Consider the following 27,112-nt stretch of genomic DNA (forward strand, 5'->3'; position numbering starts at 1 on the left):
AACATATCATACATGAGAACTACCATATAGAAACAACAGAGCAAATGCTGAATTCTGTAAAAATGCTATACTTTGTAGGAAACCACAATGCTCTATTTTCAGAGATTTGGAAGGTCATTTATAGGTTAGCCTGGAAAGAATAAGATCTTCCGCCTAAAGGAGATAAGAATTTTTGTACAGGAATATGTCTAGCATGGCTTATATAATCAGGAAGTGGTGGGTTTGTGGAAAGAATAGGATGTGAAAGGGAAAAAAATGTGAAGAATCAGTGGTTCCCTTATACAGTTCTTAGGGAAAAGAAGGTCAGGTGATGGCAAATATTACTTGGAAACGCTTATAAAGCTAAACAGGGTCTGCCATATAAATAGCTAGATTCAAGAACAGCACTTAAATGTGTGAGTATACATATATAAAACACATGCACATGTATGCTTATAACACGCACACAGTGTATGTATATATGAGAGACACTAGGATGATCCTTTATCAAAAATACTAGCATCATTATTAAACCCTTGATATCTCATTTTCCATTACTGATGGTAATTCCTTTATTGCTGAATTTTGGAAACAGAGAAGCCCTTGTAATGATGGAACTATTCCTGGGATTATATATCCTATCAAAACCTCTTTTTGAGTGTGTCACTTTTGTTAGGTCTCTTTCCTCTCTGATTGCAGGCAGCGTTAGAGTGCTGGGTAGGGGGTAAGACAGGAAGAGAATAAGAGTGATTAACAGGAAGAAAGAAAAATTAGAGGGTGGTCATGAAGACTTTTTTTTTTTTGATTTCTCAATTCTGCATTGTCACAGCACTAAGGAATTCTGACAGATTGTTCATTATGAATCAGTGCATTCATTAATACCACCAAATAAATGTGATACACTATACCAAGTATGTGTTTTTTAAAAATGCAGTAAACACAACCAATTTTAAATGCTTTCATGTGCTTGGCCACTGCCAAATCATTCCATTAATTATGATGGGTAACTCCGCTATAGCAGGTGAGTATTAAAATCCCTTTGAATTCATCTATAAATAGATTTGAAATGATTTGTGTATATTCTGTTGATATCTCCCAGGGTGTAGGTATTATTCACATATTTCAAAGACACATGAAAGGAGGAGACACTTAGATTGTCCAGAAATCAGGCTTTGCTTTTAAAAAATCTAGGTTATTTTATTCATGACTGCAGGAAACACCTGATTAAAGTAATCTTGACATAGATGAAATAAATAAATTCTCCCATGGAGAATGTTAAATTCATCAACTTTGGTCCCATCCACCTTACCCACCCCCAATGTTTTCAGTCTTACTGTTAAAATTGGTCACATTTTCTTTCCAGTTGATATTTCTACACTTCATCTTCAAGATGCACCTGGTTTGCATTCCTGGTTATATATCGTTACTCTAAACAGTCCCCCAGATTGTGGCAAAGTTTTAGCACAGTGAGTTACAATGCAATTTGGTACCCTGGAGGTGAATTTTGAGATATTCTTTCTTTGTTGGTTTGCCGGATTTTATTTGATGCCAGCAAGGAAAATTGTTGAGGAGATAGGATTATATCATAACCTGTATCAACAGATGGAACTTTAAAAGCCAGTCAGATTGCAAGCCATATTTGTATTATGTTAAATAATATATTTAATTATATCAGTACTTCCTTCACACCTTAACTTCAGTGAGTCCCAAAATAAATTCACGAAAACTTGGGGAAGAAGACATTCTCAGTCCTCAAATAAACTACATAAATTATACAAAGTATATTGTCCCTCTCTGGTGCTAATGGCTTCCATCCTGATCATATTTTATTTATGTGTGTAAACTTAGAAACAGGTATGCATGTGCATTTTCTTTGTATATTTTGACCAAATCTAAAGCACTGAGCTTTCCCGTCTCTCACTGAGTTTCTCCCCAGCTTCTCTCCTTTTGCTCAGTGAGCACACATATATTTATTTCTGCAACTAGAAAACAAAAACTTTGTGTTTTTCCATTCCTCTGTCTTTATTTCTGCTATTTCTTCCTCACCTGTGTCTGTTAAAGTTCTGTCTGTACCTCAGGACCCAAGAGGCACAGTATGTTCTGATTGCTTGGACCCTGTTCAAAATCCACTAACAGGCAGCTCTATGATTTGGGGCAAGTGACCCAGCCATTCTAAAACTGTGTCCTTTTCAGGAAAAGAGTGATGGTAATAGTATATACCTTCTAGGGCAGATGTGATTATATTGAAATAATCCCTTTTGAGCACTGTATACAATACCTGTCACACAGGAAGTGTTTAAACAATGGAAGCTGAGCTGTATCATCTCCATGGAGCCCTTTTTATCCTCACATGTTAATCTCTTCCCCTCAAGTGACCTCATAGTGCTTTACTGTTAGAAACCTCTTACTGAATTGTGTTCTCTAGTCCAGTGGCTTGTGCACATGCCTGGCTTCTGTGTTAGCATTTGCAGAGCTCCTACAATGCAGACACTGTGTCTGATGCTCAGGATATGGTAGTGAAAACACAGGCACAGTATCCCGGCTTACCTTCTCTCTGGAGAAGACAGATGATGAAAAAGTTAATAGATCAGTGGCATAATTTGAGATCGTGATAAGGGCTAGGAAAGAAATAAAAGAGCTGATATGTTACTGTTTTTGTATGTTTGGAGCTATACTACTAAGAGTGGAGTGAGACCACACTATTGCTTGAGTGCCTCTTAAGACCTTAGACTGTCCCTGTCTAAGGTCATAGGTATCCTATAAAAAGCTGCTGCAGCTACAGTTTACAGAACTTCTCTGGGAGCTCCTTCCTCCCTCTCATTCAAATTCATTTGCTCATTAAATCAGATTTAAACCTATTTTCTCCTTATATCTGATCACTCCATTGTCTCTCCCATTCTACTCAGATTGAGGCTACTGTCTGCCTGGCATTGATTTCAAGTTCATCCCAAGACACTATCACTAGCCTAGATCCTCTTTATGGTTCCATGTACTGTAGCTGGATAGCAGGAGCCCAGAGCCAGGACGACTGTTCCTTTGGTACCCTGCCTCCACACTTGGTGTTCCTTCTAGCCAGAGAGGGAAAAGTCGATAAGGAATCCCCTAAGGGTATGTTCTAATTATTTCCCTGAAGAAGAGAACTTGGTCAGAGAAACTCAACAACAGTACCAGCTGTCATTGCTGATTTTTATTTTAGAGATTAAAAAGGGATTGACAACACTTGTCCTTATAATAAAGTAGAAAAAAAAGTTTCCTCTGGATAAATCATTCTACAGGCTTCTTTAACACAAGCTGTATAGATTTTGGTTTCTAATACGCTTACCATATTAACAGCTCTTTTCAGAACCTCTCCTGAGACTCAGAGCCAAGGATGAATGCTGATGACAAAGGGAGATTATACATGTCTCTCAACATGCTCATTCTGTCTGTCCACCTGTCTGTTGTCAGTTCATCTGTCCATCTCTCTGTCTGTCTGTCTGTCTGTCTCTCTCTCTCTCTTTCACTCATTTTAGATATGTTCTTTATCCATCTACTTTTCTAAAAAATACCTGTATCTAAACCTAAGAAGACTAAGATGGAATTGGATTCCGGGGTTGCTTCTGTGGATTTGACTCGACATTGCCTCTTTGATCTGTCTGTAGGAAAGTCACAGAAACATTCGGGCTCTCTGAACTAGGGTCGGTGAAAATGGATCTAGTCTTACTGTGGCTAACCCTGAGAATACTGGCTTGATATTTCTCTTTGGGTTATGTCAGTGCTGCCTAAAGAGGAAATGCAGTGACTCTTCCTGACATTGAGAAAAGCAACTAATCCCTCATCTTGTATCTTGCAAACATCTAGTAGTATTCTGCTTGTTCTCAAGGCACATGCTTCATGAATTAATGCCTCCTTTCACAGTTAAATATTCAAAACTCATTGAATATTTTAAAGATGGGTGGTAGCAGGGGTTGCTGAGTTATATTGAAAGCGTTTGATTAAATAGATTTGAGAGCCACAGCTAAATTAATAAAAACTGGCACACTTTACCCACTTTTCTTTCTTATTTTTCAGACATGAAAATTGCTCAGACTTTAAGTCTAGTCTGTGTGAAAGCATTAAGTGTTTCAGAAATCAACATGTTCTTATCAATCTATTGTGCTGGGGGGGGGGGAGAAAAAGCCAACTTGTGACATTACTTCCTTATGTTCTAGAAACCTGATAATACCTTATTGTACATCAGGAATATAAGCAGGTTTCATTGCAAAGAGGTTCTTGTGACAAGATCTGTGAAGACGTTATGTTATTAACTTAGACGTCTGCACTTAACCAATATAGCTTTTTCAAGACAATTTTTGTTGGGCTACAGGTGGTTATTTAAGACAATCAATTTACATAGAACAATTTATTCTTTTTTCATGCTGTTAAAGCAAATTGGTATGTAATTAGATTTATATACTGAATAATCTCATTTGCATATCCAATTAATTCTTCCTATTTTAATTTGCTAGGGTTGAATTCACATTAGTAGTAAAAATAACACTTAAATTATCAAGGACTCAGATTTTCCTTTGCTGTAATTTGTTCAAGATGTTCCATTTAAAAATTGGTCCCCAGAATTCTTTTCAAAATCTATTGGGAATATGTGAAAAACTTTAGTTAAAAGTGCCCTTAGCCCAAAATCACAAACTTGTGGTTTGCCCTTTGTTCATGATACACAGGGAAATGGATGGTATAAAGCCACTTCCTGCCTCCTTACACAATATTTTTCAAAACCAGGGGAAGTCAAGTTCCAGGTTTTTATCCTCTGACCTATTTTCACATTTCAGGGTATGTTTAAACACAGAAACACATTTTAAAATGATGTCTCTTCCTAAATGATTTGTACTCACTCTTCAGTTCTATCACTTTATTGTGACTTATCACTAAAATAGAAAACATATGGCAGCGGAATTCAAACACACCAGGGCTTAATATTTGTTTCTCTTTTTGCTGACTCTCTTGTTGGGCAACTGACTTTATCTGGGAGTCAGTGTCCTCCTCTGTAAAAAAGAGAGTCCCATGTAAGGATGCCTTTTAGAATTACTATGATTTCAAAATGCATAACATGTGAAAGTATGTGCTGGTGTGGAGCTGGCAGTAGAAGGTCACCAGTAAGTAGTTGTGTCTGGTCTGTACTCAAGATACATGAGCTCTATCAACTGTTCACTTTGTAAGACTCAATAATATTTTTTATTAAGCTCAGTGAACATTTATTAATGTTCATTTTCATTGCCAAACACTTAAAGTTAATGTTGGCTAAGCATTTTGTGTGAGTTACTTAGTCTATGCCTCAGTTTCTTCATTTGTAAATTAGGAATAATAAAGAGTACCTCTGTCATAGAATGGTGATTATAACTAAAGGAATTAGAACGTGTTAAACTCTTGGAATATTTCCTAGTACATAGTAGGCGGTCGATAAATGTTAACCATTGCTGTCATTGTTACCATCTTGAAAGAATATGCACACATATTACAGGTTTCTTTTTTAATCCTTGCCTGTTATCTAGTGTATTAAGCCTGCCATATCAAAGTGCTATACACTGGAGAGGTTAAACAACAAATTTATTGTCTCAGTTATGGAGGCTAAACATCCAGAATTGGGATATTAGCAGGTTTTGGTTTTTCCTGAGGCCTCTCCCCCTGGCTTGCAAAGAGCTGCCTTCTTGCTGTGCCTACAGGCATTTCTTCCATGTGTGTATCCAAATTTCTTCTCCTTATAAAGATACCAGTTAGATTGGATCAGGACCTACATTTTAATTTAATCACCTTTTTGAAGGCCCTGTCTCCAAATCACTCACGGTTGGAAGTTATGGGGGTTATAGCTCCAGTCCTTTGAATTTGAGAGAACATAATTCAGTCCGTGACACCAACGTTGAACTTCACGTGTGAGAGATATCCTGAAGCTTTGCCTTCAGAACGTGTACCAGAATGTAAGCGTACCTATTTTCATAAGGTATTTAAAAAACATATATAATCTATGCCTTATCTCAAAAATCTGTGCCCTTTTTCTGTGGCTACATTTACTCTTTCAAAGCCACGTGTTTGTCTCTTTTGATCCGTAGCCTGTGTGTCACAGTCACACAGTAGAAAGATTGTAACATTTATGGTTAAGAGACTTAGGTTTATATGCTGGTTCGCTGTTTATTATACACATATACATACGTGTAAGTACACATATAAGAATTATGTATTATGTATAATTATGTAGGCAAGTTGTGTCACCTCTGAGAGACTTTCTTTTACTTACCTGCAGAAGGGGGCACACAACCTCCCAAAAAATTATAAACTAAGACAGGGTTGGGAAAAGAACTTTGCAACTTCAAAATTTCTACACAGGTGTCTGCTTACTGAGAAAGAAATATTAATAACATTGCCTCTTTTGCAATAGTTGTTAGTTTACAGTTATTAATATTTCATGGCTTTAATGGTCATTTTAGGAAAGATACTTACTTCATTGCTAAAGCAGTAAGTCTACATTTAAATGCAGGTTTCTTTCTGTTTTTTTTTTTTTCTTAAAACCAGAAAACTATGATTTGTAGTTGAAACTAAACCAAATTGTAATGTTCTGCTGTATACCCATTTTAAAATACAAATCTTGCCCAGTCATCACTGAGTATATATAACAGCTGCTTAGCAAATGCTGTAAAGATTTTTTTTGTTTTAGTCAAAATTCTACTTTCCCTTTGGAACCCCCATCTACATGTTATTTTAATGTCATCTACACTATTTGGAATGCCTGTATTCTGTGATCCTGTGTGTAACTTTCAAGTAGCCTACAGACATTTAAAAAACTATACTTCTTCATTTCAATTTGGAAGATAAACAACTTTTTGTACATAAGACTAGAAAGGCTTAGAATTTTATAAGTTGGAACAATCTTAAACTAATCTAATTCATTCGTGATCCTGTTACTAGACCCTTTACATTAGAAAAGAAGGATATCAGAGTCTTTTATTACCAGAGATTGACTGGCCAAGTGTACAAAATCAACAAGACCATTGCAGTCTTTTCCTTTGTCATGGTTTCCCATCAGCCTGAGAATGGATTCCCAAGTGGGTACTGTAGCCTATAGAACTGCTCCACACTACCACACCTCCCGCGTCTTTATATCTGAGAGCCTCCTTTCTTGGAGTGGGGGAATAGGCCCAAGGCAGGGGGATAATTTGTTAGGATTCCATCTGATTCATTTCTTCTCCCTGTGATCCCTTTATGTCTTTAACCCATGTGTTTCTTTAATATCTTTACTCCTCCCTTCTCTAAAATATTCCTTCGTCTCCTAGGCCATCTATATAGATTGTCGGTCATCCCATTCTGTCAGATTCATGTAGACCCACTCTTCACTTTTCCAAGAAAGACCTTCTACTGTCATATATCCTGGATGGTATGCTGAAAGAAAAACTCTCTTCCTCTGATGGAGTTGTATTATCAAAGCCACCAAGAAAATTGAGAGCAGAAGAGAGAAAAACTTCTCCAACCACACATTTATTCACAAGACACAAATTGTATATGTGCCTGTACTAATTACCAAGAATTCTATCTAAAAAGGGAGTTCTTTCCTTGTGGATCTGCTAATTTAAACAGATGCTACCCACCCTGCCCCCGCACACCAAAATATGGTAAGTACTGGACAGAAAATGAACACTAGCTGCGATGCAGCTACAATGAGGCACAGCATCCAACCCAAATCCAACCCCTACTGGGGCCACGGTAGGATGTGAGATAGAGTGAAAAGAGGGACTTCCTGGAGAATGTGCTACTATTTTTAGATACAGGGAACTTAAGAAAGAAACCTGGGCAGGGGCCCAAAAGGTACAGGGACATGCCCAACAGTATGAGGCAAGGAAGTACTTGGTGCCAGAGGAACCCACACCTCAGTGTGGTAGGTAGTTGTTTATGGTACAGACTGATTCCTTAGGTGTGAATTTGTTCTCCATCAAAGTATGCCTCCCAGACTACAACTGTATTATCACAGTCTGGCTATTGTTAAAAACATTTACTATGGATCTTCTCTTCTGGAATTTTCTTTATGGCTTTTGTTTTATTCCTCTGAATATTTAAGCTATTGGTAAGTCCTTTTCCTTTGAAGTTTGTATTTCATTTTTGGCAGTAGCTAGCTTTCTATTTTTAGAAACTTACTCAGAGGCAAGTCACAGTAAATGTCAGTGACCATGCTGGGTAACACTATTTTTGGTCGGAAAATGAATTGTGACTGTAAATTCATAAAGCTAATTTTCTTACATGGTTTATAAATCAGTTCTCTGTACAGTTTAAAAGAGGAGTGTGAAAACTCACATGATATATGTGAAAGCTTTTTTTTTAAACTGTAAATCATTCTATAAAATAAGTCCTTATTTTATTTGTATTAATTATTACATTATATTTAAACACACTGCTTTAGAATCCAATACCTGTTTTAGATCAACTTTGTAACTATTGATGTAGTTTCTTTAAAAATTGTTCATTTGGGGGCGCCTGGGTGGAGCAGTCGGTTAAGCGTCCGACTTCAGCCAGGTCACGATCTCGCGGTCCGTGAGTTCGAGCCCCGCGTCGGGCTCTGGGCTGATGGCTCAGAGCCTGGAGCCTGTTTCCGATTCTGTGTCTCCCTCTCTCTCTGCCCCTCGCCCGTTCATGCTCTGTCTCTCTCTGTCCCAAAAATAAATAAACGTTGAAAAAAAAATTTTTTTAAAAAATTGTTCATTTGGCTCAGGCGCCTGGGTGGCTCAGTCAGTTAAGCGTCCAAGTTCGGCTCAGGTAATGATCTCAGGGTTCATGAGTTTGAGCCCCACGTTGGGCTCTGTGCTGACAGCTCAGAGCCTGGAGCCTCCTTCAGATTCTGCGTCTCCCTCTGTCTCTGCCCCTCCCCCTGCTCATGCTCTGTCTCTCTCTCTCTCTCTCAAAAATAAGTAAACATTAAAATTAAAAAAATAATTTAAAAAATTGTTCATTTGGTGGTTTCTACCAGTCAACCTGTAAATTGAGCTCATTTCAATTTCAAATCTTGAATTGATAGGAAATATGTTAAGAGTATTATCAAATGAGGAAACTAAGGCTTAGAAAAGAGAAATAAGTAACTTCTTTAAGTTCACAAGGGTAGTAACTGATGGACCAGAGAATATAATTCAAATTTCCTGACCCAAAGTCCACTAATTTTTGTTCTTTCCATTCACGTAGGTCAAATGATGTAGCCTAAAACATTCCTCTTTTTCTCATTTTCTCTCCACAACCTCTGCCTTCTACCTCCATTAGCCTACACCAAACTGACGCCCCTTTTTCCTTGTATTCCTTCCATCTGTTTTATGATTTAAATAACAAGAAGACCTTCTTCTTGCTTGGTTATTTCCTTTATGTACCTTCAGTTACTAGTTAAAAATGATGGACATAATAGGCACTGGATAAATGGACTTCTAACTGTCAGCAGTTTTCTCTTCCGTAGGAATCAGCTGACTGGTTCTCTATGCCAGATCCAGGATGCAGTTTTGACTGAGTTATGAGTGGCTATGTAGGGCCAATGGCAGTTGCAAAACAAGTTTGACAATGTTGATACTACATAGAAAAGTGGAGTTTGGTTGTTATTTCATTGTTGTTTGTTTTGTTTTTGGTTTGTTTCCTTTTGTTTTGTTGTCCTTGGTAGCTAAAACTAACCTGATCATTGGCCTATGTCTGCTAATTTCCCCAAGGCCTTGCTTTCCTTCCTGAAAGCAATTAATTTCTGAATTTCTACTCAGAGGTTGAACTTTACCTTCTCCCTCTACCCCAAAGCTGAGCTACAGGAATTCAAGAGGGATCTGGAAAGGCCACTGAAAAAGAGTTCTTCACTGCCTTGGCAACAGTCTGTTTGCCATCGCCAACCTCTTTGTTATTTGCTGAGAATATTGTCTAAGAAAACCCCCTCAAAGTTGGATGACTCTTAAAAATATACAGATTGCAAGGCCCCAGATGAAAATTTCAATTATTCTGCTATGTTCAATATTATATTGTTTGTAATCATGATGTTGAAAGAGCATAAAATTTTGGATTTAAGTATATTCTTTATACTTCATACATTACTTCTCCATTAAAAGTGCCAGGAAGTACTTACTACTACTTACATTGTTTTTAGGGGACATGTTTGTAGGAGATGGCCGGCCATGTTACCAATTATTTTCTTTTTGTCATGTCATACATGGATTTTTTTCCTTCATTTATTTTACATCCCAAAGTTGAATTTGTTGATAGAAAACATGAAACAAAATGTTCTCTTTGTGGAAACAGCAAGGAACGTACATGAGGGCAAAGTGTTTTTGCTTGTTAATTCCCTGCTACAATTTTGTTTTTGTTTATATTGCCGTAGGGCAACAAATTGGCAAGTGTAAATAACGCTCTAGCTAGTGTCATATTATATTTACAGTCAGTTATCACAGATTAAAACATCTGTGGTGCTTCAGGGATTAGGCTCACAATTTTTGTTTAGAATAATGGAAATTTAACGACTAATTGCAAACATAGGTTGAGTATACTTTAGCCTAATGTTGAAACAGTTCCCACCAACTTTTATGAAGTATATACAGATGGACTCTTAGGGATCTTTTTGTTTGTGTCGTATTTTATACTTGCATAAAGTTTGAAATTTTAATGTTAAAAAATGATATGGTTTAGAAACATATGATATAGTCCTTTTTTCCCCCCGTGCTTTTTTCTCCCTTGCATCTCTCTTTTTCAAAAGACTTAAGGCCAGCCTAAGGGTATTAATTTAAAGAATGAGCAAAAATGGCCTTATTCTTTCCCAGAACTTAGTCATTTACAAGCATTCAGCCCTTCCTTGCTATATGTACTTTATGAATGGATTTTTGTTTAGGAAAGAAACATGTTTGGGAAGAGTGTGGGGTTTTATTATATGCTGCTCTGTCACCCTCCCCCCAAAATCCTTTCTAATCCCAGTAAATTTAGGTAAGAGACCCGGATTTAATTTTGTCAGAAAAATTAAAATATACAGTCCTTTCTGGAACGTTTGGGTCATAACTCTTTGCTTCTCCTGTTATCTACTTCATGGAGCCAGATATTGTGTCCCAATTAACTCTGGGGAAAAATTTGATCTGTTCACATCTTACATGCAGCCTACACTCTGGAATTTATAGAATTTTGTGAATCAAACAAGGGAGCAGCTCACCCCAAAACTCAGATGGCTTTTTAAAAAACCTTTTCCCTACATAGTTATTTTGGATGAAATTTGTAGTCTACCAACGTGCAAAGTCACACATGGTCACTTTCTATCTAGAATGTCACAACCTCTAAATCCTGAAATTTCAAGGAATTTAGAATATTTTTGCTCCTTCCACTTTGATACAGAATCTTCATGAGAAGCCTACCCGGCCTTTTGAATCATTAGCTCTGAAGAGAGTTCAGGAATGGGAAACTTGGGAGATTCATAGCTGTAACTGCACAGAGAAATCTTGTCTGCTAAAGAAGGTGCATGTGCACTATGGCATCACCCAGTATGTGTGTGTGCCTGGCTTTCTATTTTTAACATTTTTAATGACAGGCTGTCTCTTTGGTTCCGTATGCCCTTCACCTTTCTCAGAATGAGATTGATAGTGGAAGTTTCTCTAGTGTTCTCATAAAAGTTGGATTAAGAGTCTTGAATCTGCTTAAACACTACAGCATTACCTCACATTCATGTAGTGGTCTCGCCTCTGTTTCTGTTTCCTGTTCCCTCTGTATTCTGACATGTAGAGCAGTTCACATTGGATCTGCTAAAAGTACAACACCATATTGAGATGCCTGACTTCTCTATAATACAGACAGGAAAAGAAGTCTGAAGAATTGAAACAGAGGATTGCACACTGCCAAAGCAATTTGAAGTGATGGAACATGAATATTTTGACGTGAAATAGCCTACTACCTCTTTGCCAGAGAGTGCTAAAGAAATGAATATGCAAATCACCACAGTGTTACCAAGTTTCTTTTGACTCTTGCTTTCAGGGCAATTCCATGTGGGTGGTTAACTTTAAAATACTTGAAGGACTGTCACATAGAGGAGGAAACTGACTTGTTTGCAGTAGCCTGAGACCTTGGATACATGGGAAAAACCAAAGGCACATTCTACCTCAGACTTAAGATTTGCTTTCTCACAATTTGAGATATCTAAAAAATAGAATGAACATTTTGGATTGGAGAAGAGGAGAGTATTTTATTGTGATGAAAATGTTAGGATTGTGGCAGGAATTATTTATCTGTCAAGAATGTTGAAGAGTGTGAGCAAGTATCCTGTGGAATATTAAAAACAGAATAATTTTTTTAAGTTTATTTATTTATTTTGAGGGGAGGAGTGAGAGAGCAAGTAGGGCAGGGGCAGAGAGAGGGAGAGAGAGAGAGAATCCCAAGTAGGACAGTCTGCACTGTCAGGATAGAGCCCAGTGTAGGGCTTGAACTCACAAACTGTGAGATCATGACCTGAGCCAAAACCAAGAGTCAGATGCTTAACTGACTGAGCCACCCAGGCTCCCCAAGCAGATTAATTATAATTTAGGTTATAAGAAAGGGAAGATAGCCTTTTATTCCACTCAGTGATAGTAGACAAGGATCCACAAATATCTCAAGAAAGAAAAATGTATTCCAAGTCCGAAAAATTGAAGATAATTAAAAATGGATGTAGGGGCGTCTGGGTGGCGCAGTCGGTTAAGCGTCCGACTTCAGCCGGGTCACGATCTTGCGGTCCGTGAGTTCGAGCCCCGCGTCGGGCTCTGGGCTGATGGCTCAGAGCCTGGAGCCTGTTTCCGATTCTGTGTCTCCCTCTCTCTCTGCCCCTCCCCCATTCATGCTCTGTCTCTCTCTGTCCCAAAAATAAATAAACGTTAAAAATGGATGTAAAAGGTAACCTAAGGATGATACTGTTTTCCCCTGAAAAGAGCAGTGTGACCTCATCTCACATTGAATTGCCCAGAGGTGTCATCAGATTCCCTGTGCTGCTGTGTTCAGAGTATGTTTCCCAAGTTGTAATCAAGGGTTTGTTATTATGACTGTTTGAGGTTCAGTTTGTTCTGACCCCCCTAATTCTAGGAAGATAGCAGCTGTATCTATTCCTCTTTTGAATCCCAAACTTTAGTACAGTGCCTGGAACATAATACGGACTAAGTAAATATATGTTAGATAAATTAATAAATTGATAGATTTTGACAATTTTAATGTGACAGTAATTTATTGGGAAAACAAGTCTCAAAGGGGAAGTCTAACTAATTAGTGTTTTGGATTTAGATGCTTCCCAGTCATCAATGAGTATATACATATAACGATAGGTTGCAAATGCTCTGTAGACTTGGTTTTTCTGCCAAAACACTACTTTGCCTTTGGAACCATCATCTACAAGTTATTTTAATATCATTTACACTATTTTGGACTGCCTGTATCTTGTGATTCTTTCAGACGGCCTGCAGATATTTGAAAATTTCTACCAGTTTCTTCATTTCGATTTCGAAGATGTGGCTAGAGGAGCAGTGGGTAAAACTCAGTGGGGATATACAGACACACATGGAGATAGGAATTCAAGTTTTCTACTTAGCTACCTTCCTTTTTCTGGGGTAGAAAGACTGCCAGTTTTATGTAAGTGGTTTTCCTCAGATTTCAGGAGAATGGCTCCTTGAGAGTTCTGGTCAGTACTTTTAAATTCAAATGAGCAAGCTCTCTGAAAAATCTATACATAACACAAAATAATTTAAGATTACAGTGGTCGTCTGATGTGATCTGGAACAGTTCACCTACTCCTACTTGGCAATAAAAATAGTTAATATAATGGGACAGCCAACTGTTATGGTTTAGAAAACTATTAAGGACTAAAAATAACTATATAGGTTAATGCCATGAAGTACTTGACCAGACAGGTGTATTTTTCCAATTCTGGGGGCAGAAAGTGTCTGTAAACATTCCTGGATGTCAAAAAAAAAAAAAAAAGAGTGAAAATGACCTCTAGCTTTGAGGCATTTAATGAAAACCTATTTTAAATTGAATACACAAGCCAAGATAATATAGGCTGTTTGATAAGAAACATTAGAGAAATCTATAACATGAGGCTTTTTATTATAGGTTTATTACATCAATCTCTCCAGTGGGTAATGGAACTTGTAAATATACTCTTATGTGGGAGTCTCCTTGCGGGCGTTTTATTCATGCTGAAGTAAGCACAGCAAACTTATTTGCTGTCAGGGTACATTGAATTTAAGATTAGTATTTATTTTGGTTCTAAGGAGGTTTTGCTTTTGTGAATTGAAAGTTGGATCAGCTGCATGGAAACAAGATGGGACTGCAGGGAGCAGGGGAAGTAAATTAGTTTTTTGTAAATATGCATTCTGTAAACCTAAGTACTTAGCATGGGGCGCGCATGTGTGGTTTCTCAGATGGGTGAGTCGTGCATCGGATGTGTGTGTTTATGGCTCTGCGGTTTGGATAGAGAGAGACATTCAAAAGAATATGTTGTAGCTGTTCTTTTCCAACACAAGAGCTCTAGGGTGAAAAAGGATATAAAATAATAATAATTAATAATGAAGTATTTCTACAAGGGAAATTCTTAACCCCTTTTTGACCAGAGACTTTATTAATTTCATGGGAGCATGTGAATAAATAAAACCCTCTTAGGTCTTCTGGCTATACTATAGTTTCCATACAGTGGACAAATAACATAAATAAGTTATTCCAACTTGTCTTGACTCTCATATTGACTTTATCAGGTATAACTCAAGCGATGATAATGACTTGCCATAGAAACGATCCTAGAAGTATGACTTACTACTCATATACTAGGGGCCAGATTCATTGCCAAGTGACCTACATCACCACATTTGATACTAGTTAATATTTAGATGAGCTGATTTGTATCAGGTGATTTTGAAAATAGGTACTACTGATAACTCATTTTACAGTGGAGGAAAATTAAAGCTCAGAAAAGTAAAGCAACTTACTGAAGTTCACACAAATAAGTAAGTTGGTTCCACCTACCTCTCTTGTAACGTCATTTTGTTATCTTCATGTTTGTGAGGCAGCATCCTTCGGTTTTCTTCAGTCCCTGGAGCCATGAGCATTTGTACCATCCTTTATTTCTTACAGACATTTCCAGTAAAATATCTCTTCATTTTATCTTAACTCATAATCTAAGAAGTGAGTGGTATTATTTTATCTGAGGGATCTGAGACTAAGAAAGATGGAGCGAGTTGCCCAGAGTAGGTAACTTTTCTTCATTTTAAGACTTTTTTTATTAATAAAAAAGCCCAAGGGTACCTGGGTGGCCCAGTCAGTTAACCAACTGACTCTTGATTTTGGCTAGGGTCATGATCTCACAGGTTCATGGGATTGAGCCGTGCATTAGGCTATGCACTGACAGGGCTGAGCCTGCTTAGGATTATCTCTCTCCCTCTCTCTCTGCCTGTCCTCTGCTCACTCATGCACTCTGTCTCTTAAAATAATAAATCAATAATTAAAAAAACATAATAAGCAGGGGCACCTGGGTGGCTCAGTCGGTTAAGCTTCTGACTTTGGCTCAGGGCATGATCTCCTGGTTTGTGAGTTCCAGCCCTGCGTCAGGCTCTGTGCTGACAGCTCAGAGCCTGGAGTCTGCTTCAGATTCTGTGTTTCTCCTCTCTCTGCCCCTCCCCTGCTCATGTTGTGTGTCTCTCTCTGTCTCTCAATAATAAATGTTAAAAAAAAATTGTTTTAAATAAGTAAACCAAAAAGGCCATACTTTCTTTAAGAAAGCATTTTGAAGTTTCTAAGATTTGAACCCAGGAGAGGATCAGCTGTAAGTCATGAATCCATGATTTTAAAAAAGGGCTTCAAAGTTTTTTTTAAATTATGTACACACTTGCACACACAGTCAATATTTCAGTTTTCATGAATTGTGTTTGATTCAGATTTCATGAATTGATTTTAAAATACAATTGGCCCTTGAACAACATAGGGATTAGGGGTACCAACCCCCCATGCAGTATAAAATCCATGTGTAACTTTTGAGTCCCCCCAAAACTTAACTACTTATAGATGATTGTTGACTATGCCCTTTACTAATAATGTACACAGTCAATTGACACATATTTTGTATGTTATATATATTATATGCTATATTTTTACCATAAAATAAATTAGAGGAAAGAAAACACTATGAAAATCATAAGGAAGTGAAAATACATTTATAGCACTGTACTGTATTTATCAAAGAAGATCTATGTATAAGTAGACCCACACAATTCAAACTCATGTTGTTGTTCAAGGCTGAACTGTGCAATTATAACAGAGAATGTTATTAGAAAATATTTTATTGCAGAATAAAATATCATAAGAAGTTTCTCAGAAGTAGTAACAGAGCAGGGGAAGGGAAAAAAAAGAAACAGGAGCAAAGAGTAAATCTGTAGTATCTTATAGACAAAACCCTAGTTTGCCATGAAGTTTCTGTTCTCTTATCTGCCATAATGATTAGTGAATTCTAATGCTGCTTACGTTAATGTTCCAGCTGTTCTTTAATTATTATTATCTACCTCCCCACTCGTTTAGTTTGGCTTCCTAAATATAAGATGATCAACCTGAGACTGAGGACTTATTCTTTCTTATCTTTCAAGATTTTTCATGATATCTGGCGTATATTTGACATGCACAGTATTTATTTGATTGTTTTCCTGTGATATGGCAGTGGCTTGAAGTCATACTCAGTGTACATCATCTTTTTGAGAGATATTATATTAAACATGACAACACATGAATTGCTCAAAATGTTGCTTTTGTTCCGATGTATAGAACTGGAAACCTCGTCAAGAATTGTTTGAACAGCTTCATTTTCTTAGCTGTACCTTATACATGGAATCCTATTTGCGTTTGTATTTTATTGGCTTTTAAAATAGCATGACGGTTTGCTACAAAATCACTGAGCTTTGGCAAATTTCTGTTTCTTTGTGTCCAGAGAAATTTACATTTCTTCTCAAGCTACTCTGACTGTGAACAATCTATCTCAGGAGTGACCTCAGTTCAGTTGTAAGCATCCAACATCCTGAAAACTGTAAAGTCACAGTACTTATGGATTTTCCAAGGTGTATGAGATGCTTTATAAATGATGATAAAACTACAGTAGTATACTCGAACACTTTGAAAAAGAAATAAAGTTATAAGTCTGCAAGGGCTTATTTAAGGAAGATGTACTAATGTCGGGGGCGTTGGATCCAGCCACACTGTTACATCAAACAGGTATTTCATGTGTGAGGAGATAAAGCAGCAAACTGTATAAAGTAAACAGCATGTGTTCACCTTAGATAGCCAGGACATTTTACTTTGAATACATTTGCTTCCTGAAACTAGCATGCTGCTTTTAAGAATCTCTAGACTGTATTGTCTATTTGACAAGTTCTGTATTTGGCCTGCTTCAGGCCTGTTTTAACCCTGTCAATAATCAGTGTGTACCCAGGCAAGTAAAACTATAGTACCTAGCAAATTAGGAAGGTGAATTTCAAACCCCACAGTCACTGGAAATTCCAAGGTCGAATTGGAATGACATTGAAATATCTTCTATAGGGGATTATCCCTGCCTCTGTTTTGTCTTCACTAGTGATGATAATCTAGACTTGATTGCTTCCTCTTAGCATCTTCACAAGGAGGAAACACAGGAGCATGACTTGTGCAAGTCCAGAATGACAGGTAGAAGACTGAAGTTAAACAAGACTGCAGCCCCGCACGTCAGAGCAGTAGATGTCAGAGGCGATTTAATCCCATGCTTTGCTTTGGAAAAACAGGGAACTGAAACCCAAGTGGTAAGGTGACTTTTGCAAGATCACCACAAGGAGGCTTGCTGCCAGTTGTCTTCCTGTTAATAATTATGGCATGGAACGTTTATTGAGCATTTACCTATGCCAGGTACTCTACCAAGTTCTTTACATGTTTTGATTTTTATAGTTGAGGGCACTGAGATGCAGGGCCAATTAAAGAAGGTTCCCTACTATATCATACTGACTACAAAACTCACTTTAGTTGAGCCAATAGCTGCATTCTTTTCACCTCATTCTTAGCCAGACTGAGACAACAAAAGAAATGCACTGAGCATGATTTATTTTATCCTCACATCCCTAGTTCTTGTTCTGAGTGTGCACTCATGGCACAGAAATATCCCAAAGCTAGGCAACCCCAAATGAAGAGAGCCTATGGCATGAATATTCCAGAAACTCATCAGGCCCTGAATATTTAAGCTGGCTGTGTGATTTATGCATCTAGGATTGAAATAAACATTTCAGAGTTTCTGTGCAAGATTTTGCAATATTTATATTACTCAAGGTCAGCTCTTGTTCCACAATATGCTTTGTGGATTACTTGCCTCTCAAGATGTTCTGTAAGAAAAAAAGCCTGCGATCAAATAATTTTTGGGAAAAAAACTACCATCTTGATGAGGTTCATTACTATACAGAAGTTTAAGAATGACTGCAATAAGGAAACATTTTTTGTTTAATGTAGCATTTCTCAGATTTATTTTTTCAATTGTTTAATGTTTATTTTGAGAGAGAGACAGAGTGCAAGCTAGGGAGGGGCAGAGAGAGAGGGGGACACAAACCGAAGCAGGTTCCAGACTCCAAGCTGTCAGCACAGAACCCAAAGTGGGGCTCGAACTCACGGGACTTCAAGATCATGACCTGAGCCGAAGTTGGATGCTTCAACTGAGTCACTCAAGTGCCCCAAACATTTCCCAGATTTAGATAAACACAGAAATAAATACCCCTCTAACAACAACAACAACAACAACACACACACACACACACACACACACACACACACACACTTCTTGTTATAAAATTCCTAGTGTTCCTACAAATGGGGAAAGATACGTGAAAAGAACTTTAATTTATTCAACAAATACTTATCAAGTACCTATATAGTGGATATTATGGTTGATGCTGGGTTATAAAGATCAAAGACCCAGTCCATGGGGTGAATAGGTGGCTTAGTTGGTTAAATACCTGAGTTTTGAATTTTGCTCAGGTCCTGATGTTATGGTTTCCTTGTGAGTTTGAGCCCCGTGTTGGGCTCTGTGCTGATACTGCCAAGTGTGTTTGAGATTCTCTTTCTCCCTCTCTCTCTCTTCCCCTCCCCCGCTGGCACACATGTGCATGCTCTCTCAAAATAAATACATAAAAATTGGAAAAAAAAAAAAAGAAAAGAAAAAAAGGTCCAGTCCATGACTTCATGAAGTGTGCAATGTAGTGAAGGGAATAGGCTTCCCAAGTACTGTTCCCATACTATTTAGCAAGTAGTATGATGCACAAAAGGACGGATGTGGAAGTAGAAATTAAGACCTTTCCTGTGGTGCCTGGGTGGCTCACTGGGTTGAGTGTCTGACTTTGGCTCAGGTCATGATCTCTCAAGGCTCTGTGCTGACAGCTCAGAACCTGGAGCCTGCTTCGGATTCTCTGTCTCCCTCTCTGTCTAGCCCTCCCCTGCTCACATTCTCTCTCTCTCTCTCTCTCTCTCTCTCTCTCTCTCTCTCTCTCTCTCAAAAACAAACAAACAAAAAAAAAACATTAAAAGAAAAAAAAAGAGATTAAGACCTTCCCAATCACTTGGTTGTTGGAGATTAGTGCTGATTGCTATATCGGATTATCCTTAAAATCTAAGGCTTAATATCCTAGAAATGTAGTTCTCACTCATGTAAGATTCAGTGAAGGAAAGTGGCAAGAACAGCTGTGGCCCAGTGTTGTCATTTAGGGATCCAGGCTAATCTTCAACATGTGACATTTCAAGATGTCTTTGGACACAAACATTCAGCCACTTGACAGGGAAAGAGAAAGGGACATTGTACAAGAGGATTTCACTGTCTGACTCTGAAAGGATACTTCCCCCCATGGGCCAATGGCTGGAATTCATTCACAGGCTACACTTAATTGCAGAAGGGCACGGTCTCGTTCTGGGTCCAGGGAAAAGAAAAAGTGTTTAGTGAGCAGCTAACTCGTCTCTACCTCAATGGACATATGGAATTAAGCAATAGATGAAGAAAAATTGAATTCCAGGCAGAGGAAATAAACTATCCAGTGACATAAAGGTAGGGCAATCCTGGCACTGTTCATAAACACCAAATGTCTGAAATGACTGCAGTTGAGGTCACCTGTGGAAAATCAGAGCAAGATCAATTACATAAACAGAGGCAAGACCATGCAGGCTGCTTATTTTATTTGCTAAGCAAGTTGGATTTTATTTCCTCAATGACGTTGACTTATTAAAGAGTCCAAGAAGTGTTACACTAGAATCCAAACAATGAGTCTGTAGAACAGGGATGCATGGTGAGCAAACAAGTAACTAATGGCATGGAATAGGGATGGATTCAAGACATAGCTGTAAGTAAAATAGATATGCCATGGGGATCCACTTAATGTGAAAAATGAGGGTGAAAAAGCAAGAGTCAGGATCTTTAGGGATGTGCACTGAAGTAGTTAGATATTTGGAAAGATAGTAAGTAGCATGGAAAGTTAATAGGGAGGGAGGACACTGTATGGGTCCAACCCATAGCAAGGAAGTCTCTAGACATTGAGATTTGAGGCTTTTCAGCACGTAGGACTCACTGAGGCATACAGAATGAATGTAATCACAAAGAGAATGTAGAGGCATGCAGAGGGCACACAACAAATTTGCAATCTAGAACTTAAGGGAAGAAGTTTGTGCATGGAAAGACTAAAATGGTAACAAAGAGAACCAAGAGAAGAAAGAATTTGCTAAAGGAAGGTAGGAAACAACACAAATGTACATCTGCTGGTAAATGCATTAATAAAATGTGGTATATCTATACAGTAATCTTATTCAGCAATAAAAAAGGAATAAAGGACACCTGGCTGGCTCAGTCAGTAGAGCATGAGACTCTTGATCTCAGGATTGTGAGTTTGAGCCCCATGTTGGGTGTGAGCCTACTTTAAAAAAAAAAAAAGGAAGAAAAAAAGGAATGACGTACTGATACATAGTACAACATGAATGAACCTTAAAACCATTATGCTGATTAAAAGACTCTGGTCATGAAAGACCACATATTAAATGATTCTGTTGTTTGAAATGTCCAGAATAACAAATCCATAGAGTTAGAAAGTAGGCACGTTGTTACAGAGGTGAGAGCATTCGCTGGGGGTGGTGGGGGGGGGGGTGTGGTTGGTTGGTAGTGGGAGAAAAAGAAATGACTATTAATGGGCTTTGTGGTGGAAATGATGAAAATATTCTAAAACATTGTGGTGATAGTTGCACAACTCTGAATATATTAAAAACTATTGAATTTTAGACTTAAAATATGTGAATTGTATGATATATAAATTACATCTCACTATAGCTGCCATTTAAAATAAAGGGAAGGGGACCAGCAAAGTCTTAAATAAGTAAACCCCATCTGTCTTCTAAGTCAGAGGTAAAATTCTATGATTTCTAAACCAATCATGTATTTTTTTGGTCCAAAAATATATTTAAATTTCTGTGTGAAAAAGACTTTCATTTTATTTAAATTGGGCACATTCTTTTTTTTTAATTTTTTTAATGTTTATTTTATTTTCTTTACGAGAGGGAGAAAGAGAGAGAGACGGAGCACTAGCTGGGGAGAGAGGTAGCAGAGAGAGAGGGAGACACAGAATCTGAAGCAGGCTCCCTCCTCCGAGCTGTCAGCACAGAGCCCAACACGGGGCTCGAACCCACATACTGTGAGATCATGACCTGAGCCGAAGTTGGACTCTGAACTGACTGAGCCACCCAGGCACCCCAAAAATTGTGCACATACTTAAGTCACTAAGATCATTACCTCTGCCTCTGCCTTTCCCTTCCTAAAGAAGTGTAGATAGTCTGTGAATTAGCTTTGGGATTTATGATAAGTAGGTTGGAGACATTTTATTTACGATAAAAGACTTTTAATAACAAAATTAATAGCAAAGTTATCTTAGAAAATTTTGCACATAGCTATAAACATGTAGCCTCCTATTTTCCAGGATTAGATAGTCAAGAACCACACCTTGAGCAATTCCTGGGACCCAAAGTGAACCTAGCCAAAACTTACCAGAGAAAAACATTTGTCATTTTACATGAAAATTCTCATTCAAGATATTCTCCACTTTTTTTTTTTTGGAACAACACAAATATCATAGTTATGCATTATTTAGTAACCAGCTTGCTTTGCGAAGGTCACGTCTGTGTTCTCCAAAACGTGATGCTTGGTATGCAATAACACAAACAGATTTGTTGTTTTAAAGCAATAGGATGTGATGAGTGAATCCAACTTTCTCTGAAAGAAAGATGTCTCCTTTCTTCCGCATTTGATTTGTAAGTGGGTTTGGCCTCATTAATATTTAATCGTCTTTTTAATCTGTATGTCAGTTTTTATTGCATCCTGCTTCTGGGGAGGTTTTCCTTTGAAATACCAGTAACACCCATCATTTAACATCAAAACAAGGGCTCTCTCAGGGGGACAACCAGTTTTATTTCATCTCTAGGGATATAATTATTTTCTGTTTATCCACAATTCCTCAAGGGGCTGATGATGTAGGACACCCTTCTTGCAAGGCTTTGTATATCAGAAGAATAATCTGATTTGTTAGTGTTGCAAATATTAATTCAGATGATCTTACATCATTCTTGTGCATTGCCTGTTCTTAACCAAGCTATGTACAAGCTCTACTTTTTTTATTATTATTATTAGCATTGTATTCAAGTCTTCAAAGCTGTGCTACTTGATTATTTTTAAGATGTTTTCATGAGCTTGAGTAGTTTAGGGAACAGTGTCTTAACTGTTGATGTGTTTTAAACATTTAAATTCATTTTTAAACTCGTAATAAAATAAATAAGAATAGGGAATAGAATTATACACAATCCTCTTTGAATTTTCAGTATGATCATACATAGCGATAAAGCTACAAATAGGAACTGAGAATTAATATCTCTGGAGACTGACATTGAAAAATCGAGCTTGGCATCTCTGCAACAAGCTTGAACCTCTTTGATGTAGGTTGGTGATTTGTTTCCTGCTCACTTGAAATCTAGGTGAAAAAAAATGTAAAGTCTTAGTATTCGTTCCTGATAGGAGAAATTCCAATGATAGGAGCCTCAGCCTGATTTGGTGACCACTATTGCCCTTCTCAGGAAAGAATATGAGGGTAGATCGGGTGGGATAGACTCAAGGTGCGGTCTCAGTCATTTCCCGTGGGACCCAACGCCACAATTTCCCACATTCTTCTCTGGCTGGGTGCCTGTACATAAGGAAAAAGAATAGGGTATGGAGGATATGTATCTGTTCACACCCTAAAGTTGTAACAGTGTCCTATGTGTACACAAATAACATGAGGCATCAGTGAAGGGATACTTTCATCTGCCTTTTCATGAAGGTCAGTTGTGGCATTGCTTTGATTCTTTAAAGATTTTATCTCCCTTGTAAACTGTATTATCCATTTGTGTAGATGCACTTTGAAGTTAGAATATAGCCTGCAAATATGAAAGGGCAAAATTATCTTAGATGACTGACCCCCATGAAGTTCAGACTCATCCAGGTGTCCGTACAGCATTTGCCGTAACCTGCGCTGGTAACACACCACAGCTAACAACAGAACAAATGTGTGACTTTCTTTCATGACTTCCTAGAAGAGGAATAAAGATGATTTATCTTGTTATCCAGGCCAATTAAAACTCTTCCTCTTTAGATTTCTCAATTCCGTTCACAGGCTATTTTTGGTATTAGAATAACTGGCTACATGTCCTTGGGGTTTTAATTTACTTCCAGAGTTTTGTTTTCATAGAATAGCTAGAGTCTTTGTAGCCGTTGTTTATGATTCTACAAATAGGTCCTTATGAGTAAGACTTGAGTTTTGAACTAGTATTAAGAAAATGTACATTTAAAAACAAAATAAAACAAAACTGTGTTTTAAGGAGTAACCGTTTTCCTTTCTAGATCATAGTACAATAAGTGGCCCTTTTTGATCATTATTGATTTTTCCAAAGTAAGTCATTGCTGATTAATTTTATGTTTCCATTTTTTTCTTAAATAAATATTACTTGAGGCAATTTTATTACAAGGAATAAATTTTTTTAAATATGTAACTTTGTACTGTTGGTGGCAGAAAATACCCTTATTTGGCTTTGTAACAGTTAAAATCCATTAATTAATTCAGTAATAGTTATAAGAAATCTATGTACCAGCCAGCCACTGTTTTAGGCCCTGAGGTTCCATAAATGTTTAAGACCTGATCCTTGCCCTATAAAAGCTTTCATTCCAGTGGCCCATAAAAAACATAAATAGCTAACTGCAATGCAATTTGCTAACTGCAGTAACACATATGCAAAGAACAGTGGGAACACAGACTTTCTGGTTTTCAAGTTATGATTAATATTCTCTCCCATCAGCACATTATGGTGGGAAATGGTAGAATACAGTAATCCCCCTTTATCTGCAGTTTCACTTTTTGAGGTTTTAGTTACCTGTTTCACTTCTGTCAGCAGATGGCCCTCCTTCTGATGTATGTTCAGAAGTTCAGTAGTAGAGCAACGCTATGTCACAATGCTTCCGTCATTCACCTCAGTTCGTGTCATCACTTTATCATCTCACATCACCACAAGAGGCACTTTATCATCTCACATCATCACAAGAAGAAAGGGAAGGACAGTACAATAAGATATTATGAGAGAGAGAGAGACCATATTCACATAACTCTAATAACAGTATATTGTTATAATTATTCCATTTTATTGTTAATGTTATTAGGCTCTTACTGTGCCTAATTTATAAATTAAATTCTATAATAGGTATGTATATATGGGATATTTCATAGTATGCTTTGGGTTCAGCACTCTCCAAGTTTGAGGCATCTTGGGGGGTGGTGGGTCTTGGAACATATAACTTCCCCAGATAGGAATAGACTACTGTATTTTAATTACAAATGCACAATCGGTAGTCAAATGACTTGGGTTTAAGTGTCCGGCTTCACTGGCAGCTGGGTGACTCAGTCAGTTAAGTGTCTGGCTCTTGATTTCACCTCAGTTCATGATTTCACAGTTCATGGGATTGAGCCCCACATGGAGCTCAGCACCAACAGCGAGGAGCCTTCTTGGGATTCTCTCTCCCTTTCTCTCTGCCCATCCCATGCTCATGTGTGCGCATATGTGCTCTCTCTCTGTCTCTGTCTCTCTCTCTCCTTCTGTCTCTCAAAATAAATAAATAAGCATTTTTCTAAAAAATGTCTGGGTTCAATAACTAGGGAGCACTGGGAAGTCATTTAATTTGTTCAAGCTTTATTCCATAGACAGTAAAATAGGCATAAAATAGAGCCCTCTCTGATAGTTAAGTACATTGTTTCCATCTTCACATTATCACACCCAGCTCTAACCAGTCTAACCAGCCAGCCAACTGCCAGACATTTGGGTGAAGCCATCTCAAACCTTGCAGCCCAGCTGACCCTCCACCTGAATGTAGAACAGGTGAACCCAGTTGAAAGAATGGTGAAAAACAATAAATAATTATTGTTTTCACCACTCAGTTTTGGAGTAGTTTGTTACACAGCAATAGATCCTTGAAGTACTTATCCCGTATGTTGCATGTACCCTAACTGGACAATTCTTAAATAGTAGATAGTGTTTATCCTTTGTTGAAAGATGCTTGTAGACCAAGGGAATCTAAATAGACTTTTCAGTCACTAGCCAATAAACTCTTCAGAGTCTGCAGCGCTCTGGGTTTTTAGACTAAACTTCTACCTGATGAATACCTTGTATATCAAATAATTTGAATCCAGTAACAGGTGATGACTATGTAGGAATTAACACACCAGATTCGATTGTGAGGCTCTTCTTAAATACCTTCTTAGTTGAGCAAATATTGTGTGAGAAGAGCAAATCTTAGTATCCCACACATTTACTATGAGCTTAGTGGCATATATATGTATATATTTATAAATGTAAGTTTTATATATATTATATATATATGTACATATGTATACATACATATATATGTGTGTGTGTGTGTGTGTGTGTGTGTGTATATATATATATATATATATATATATATATATATATATATATATATATATATAACTTAGGACTGGCTTATCTTGGCAGGAGACTTAGGATGTTAGGATGTCTGGGAAGTAATATAGTCTTTATGAAGATAGGTTGAACATCAAACAGCATGGTTTATTGTGAGTTTTTGTTTTAAACATTTTAAGGGGTTGACTTCACATTCCCAGCAGATGGTGGTGGCAGCAGGCAGGCACTCTAGTCAATGAGAAATCAAAGTGAACTTTTAAAAGAGCTGATTCTTAAACTTGGAACAAAAAGGAGTGACTGTTAGGGGAAAAAATAACAGGTTTTCTACAATGCATGTTATTATGTGCAAATCAAAAAATTGAGAAACTATAGAATTTGCAATAAATACAAGAATGTGTATTTTTTCATCATGGAATTGTAAAGTATTTAATCAGTCTGTTAGGAGAGAACTTGAATTTTAGCTGTCACTAAATCTTCTTAGTACATAATAACTTAAGAAATGCAGACTAATGTTTTTGTTTGTTTGTTTGTTTATTTCTTTGTTTTTCTAGCACAGCTTACCAGAGGTGTTTTCTACATGATTGTGGTGTTTATGTTGATGATTTAAAGTGGTGAAAATCACGGCATATATTGTCTTAGCCCATTCCCTAGCATGGTGATGATTATCTTCTTATACTTACTATTCCTGTTACTAATGACTATGATTTTAATACAATTGTTAGAAAATAAATGATTCTATTAGTCATTAAACTACTTTTTATAGATTTCTGAGAACTTCAAAGCAAAAAAATTGTATGATTTTATTAAGAAATTCGTATTCAATCCTGGTTAAAAATAATCTTCTTTTTCTTTAGTCATGTTTATGCTTACCTTGTCCTTAAAAATATTGAGTATAACTTCTCTTATCACTAGAAATTTTCCAGATTGTTCACTTTTATATTACTAAATAGCTGCTTAATAAAACCTAAACCAAGATTATACATGTCCCCTTTCCCCTTTAGTTATGTTTTTTAGTTTCATTTCTGCTCTATGGTAGTAGAAGTGGTGGTTTTGGTGGGGGGATTAAGAGAGAGACTATGTTTGCAGATAACCTTTCTGTTTTATTTGCTATGCTATATCTTGTGTTATCCAAGATTCTCCAGGCCAT

The 27,112-nt window shown here is 37.3% G+C and overlaps 1 protein-coding gene and 1 long non-coding RNA gene across 7 annotated transcripts in view; one reads left to right on the top strand and one right to left on the bottom strand.

Moving 5' to 3' along the window:
* Positions 1-27,112, top strand: part of CNTN4 (contactin 4) — an 899,609-nt gene that overhangs the window by 503,927 nt on the left and 368,570 nt on the right. The window lies entirely within an intron of this gene.
* Positions 21,647-24,542, bottom strand: LOC111559446. Its single transcript, XR_002740355.2, has 3 exons — positions 24,409-24,542; positions 23,459-23,570; positions 21,647-23,186 (listed from the first exon to the last, which is right to left on the bottom strand). It is a non-coding gene; the product is annotated as an uncharacterized LOC111559446 (long non-coding RNA).

The sequence above is a fragment of the Felis catus genome, chromosome A2 (assembly GCF_018350175.1).
Source record: "Felis catus isolate Fca126 chromosome A2, F.catus_Fca126_mat1.0, whole genome shotgun sequence".
Lineage (NCBI taxonomy): Eukaryota > Metazoa > Chordata > Mammalia > Carnivora > Felidae > Felis > Felis catus.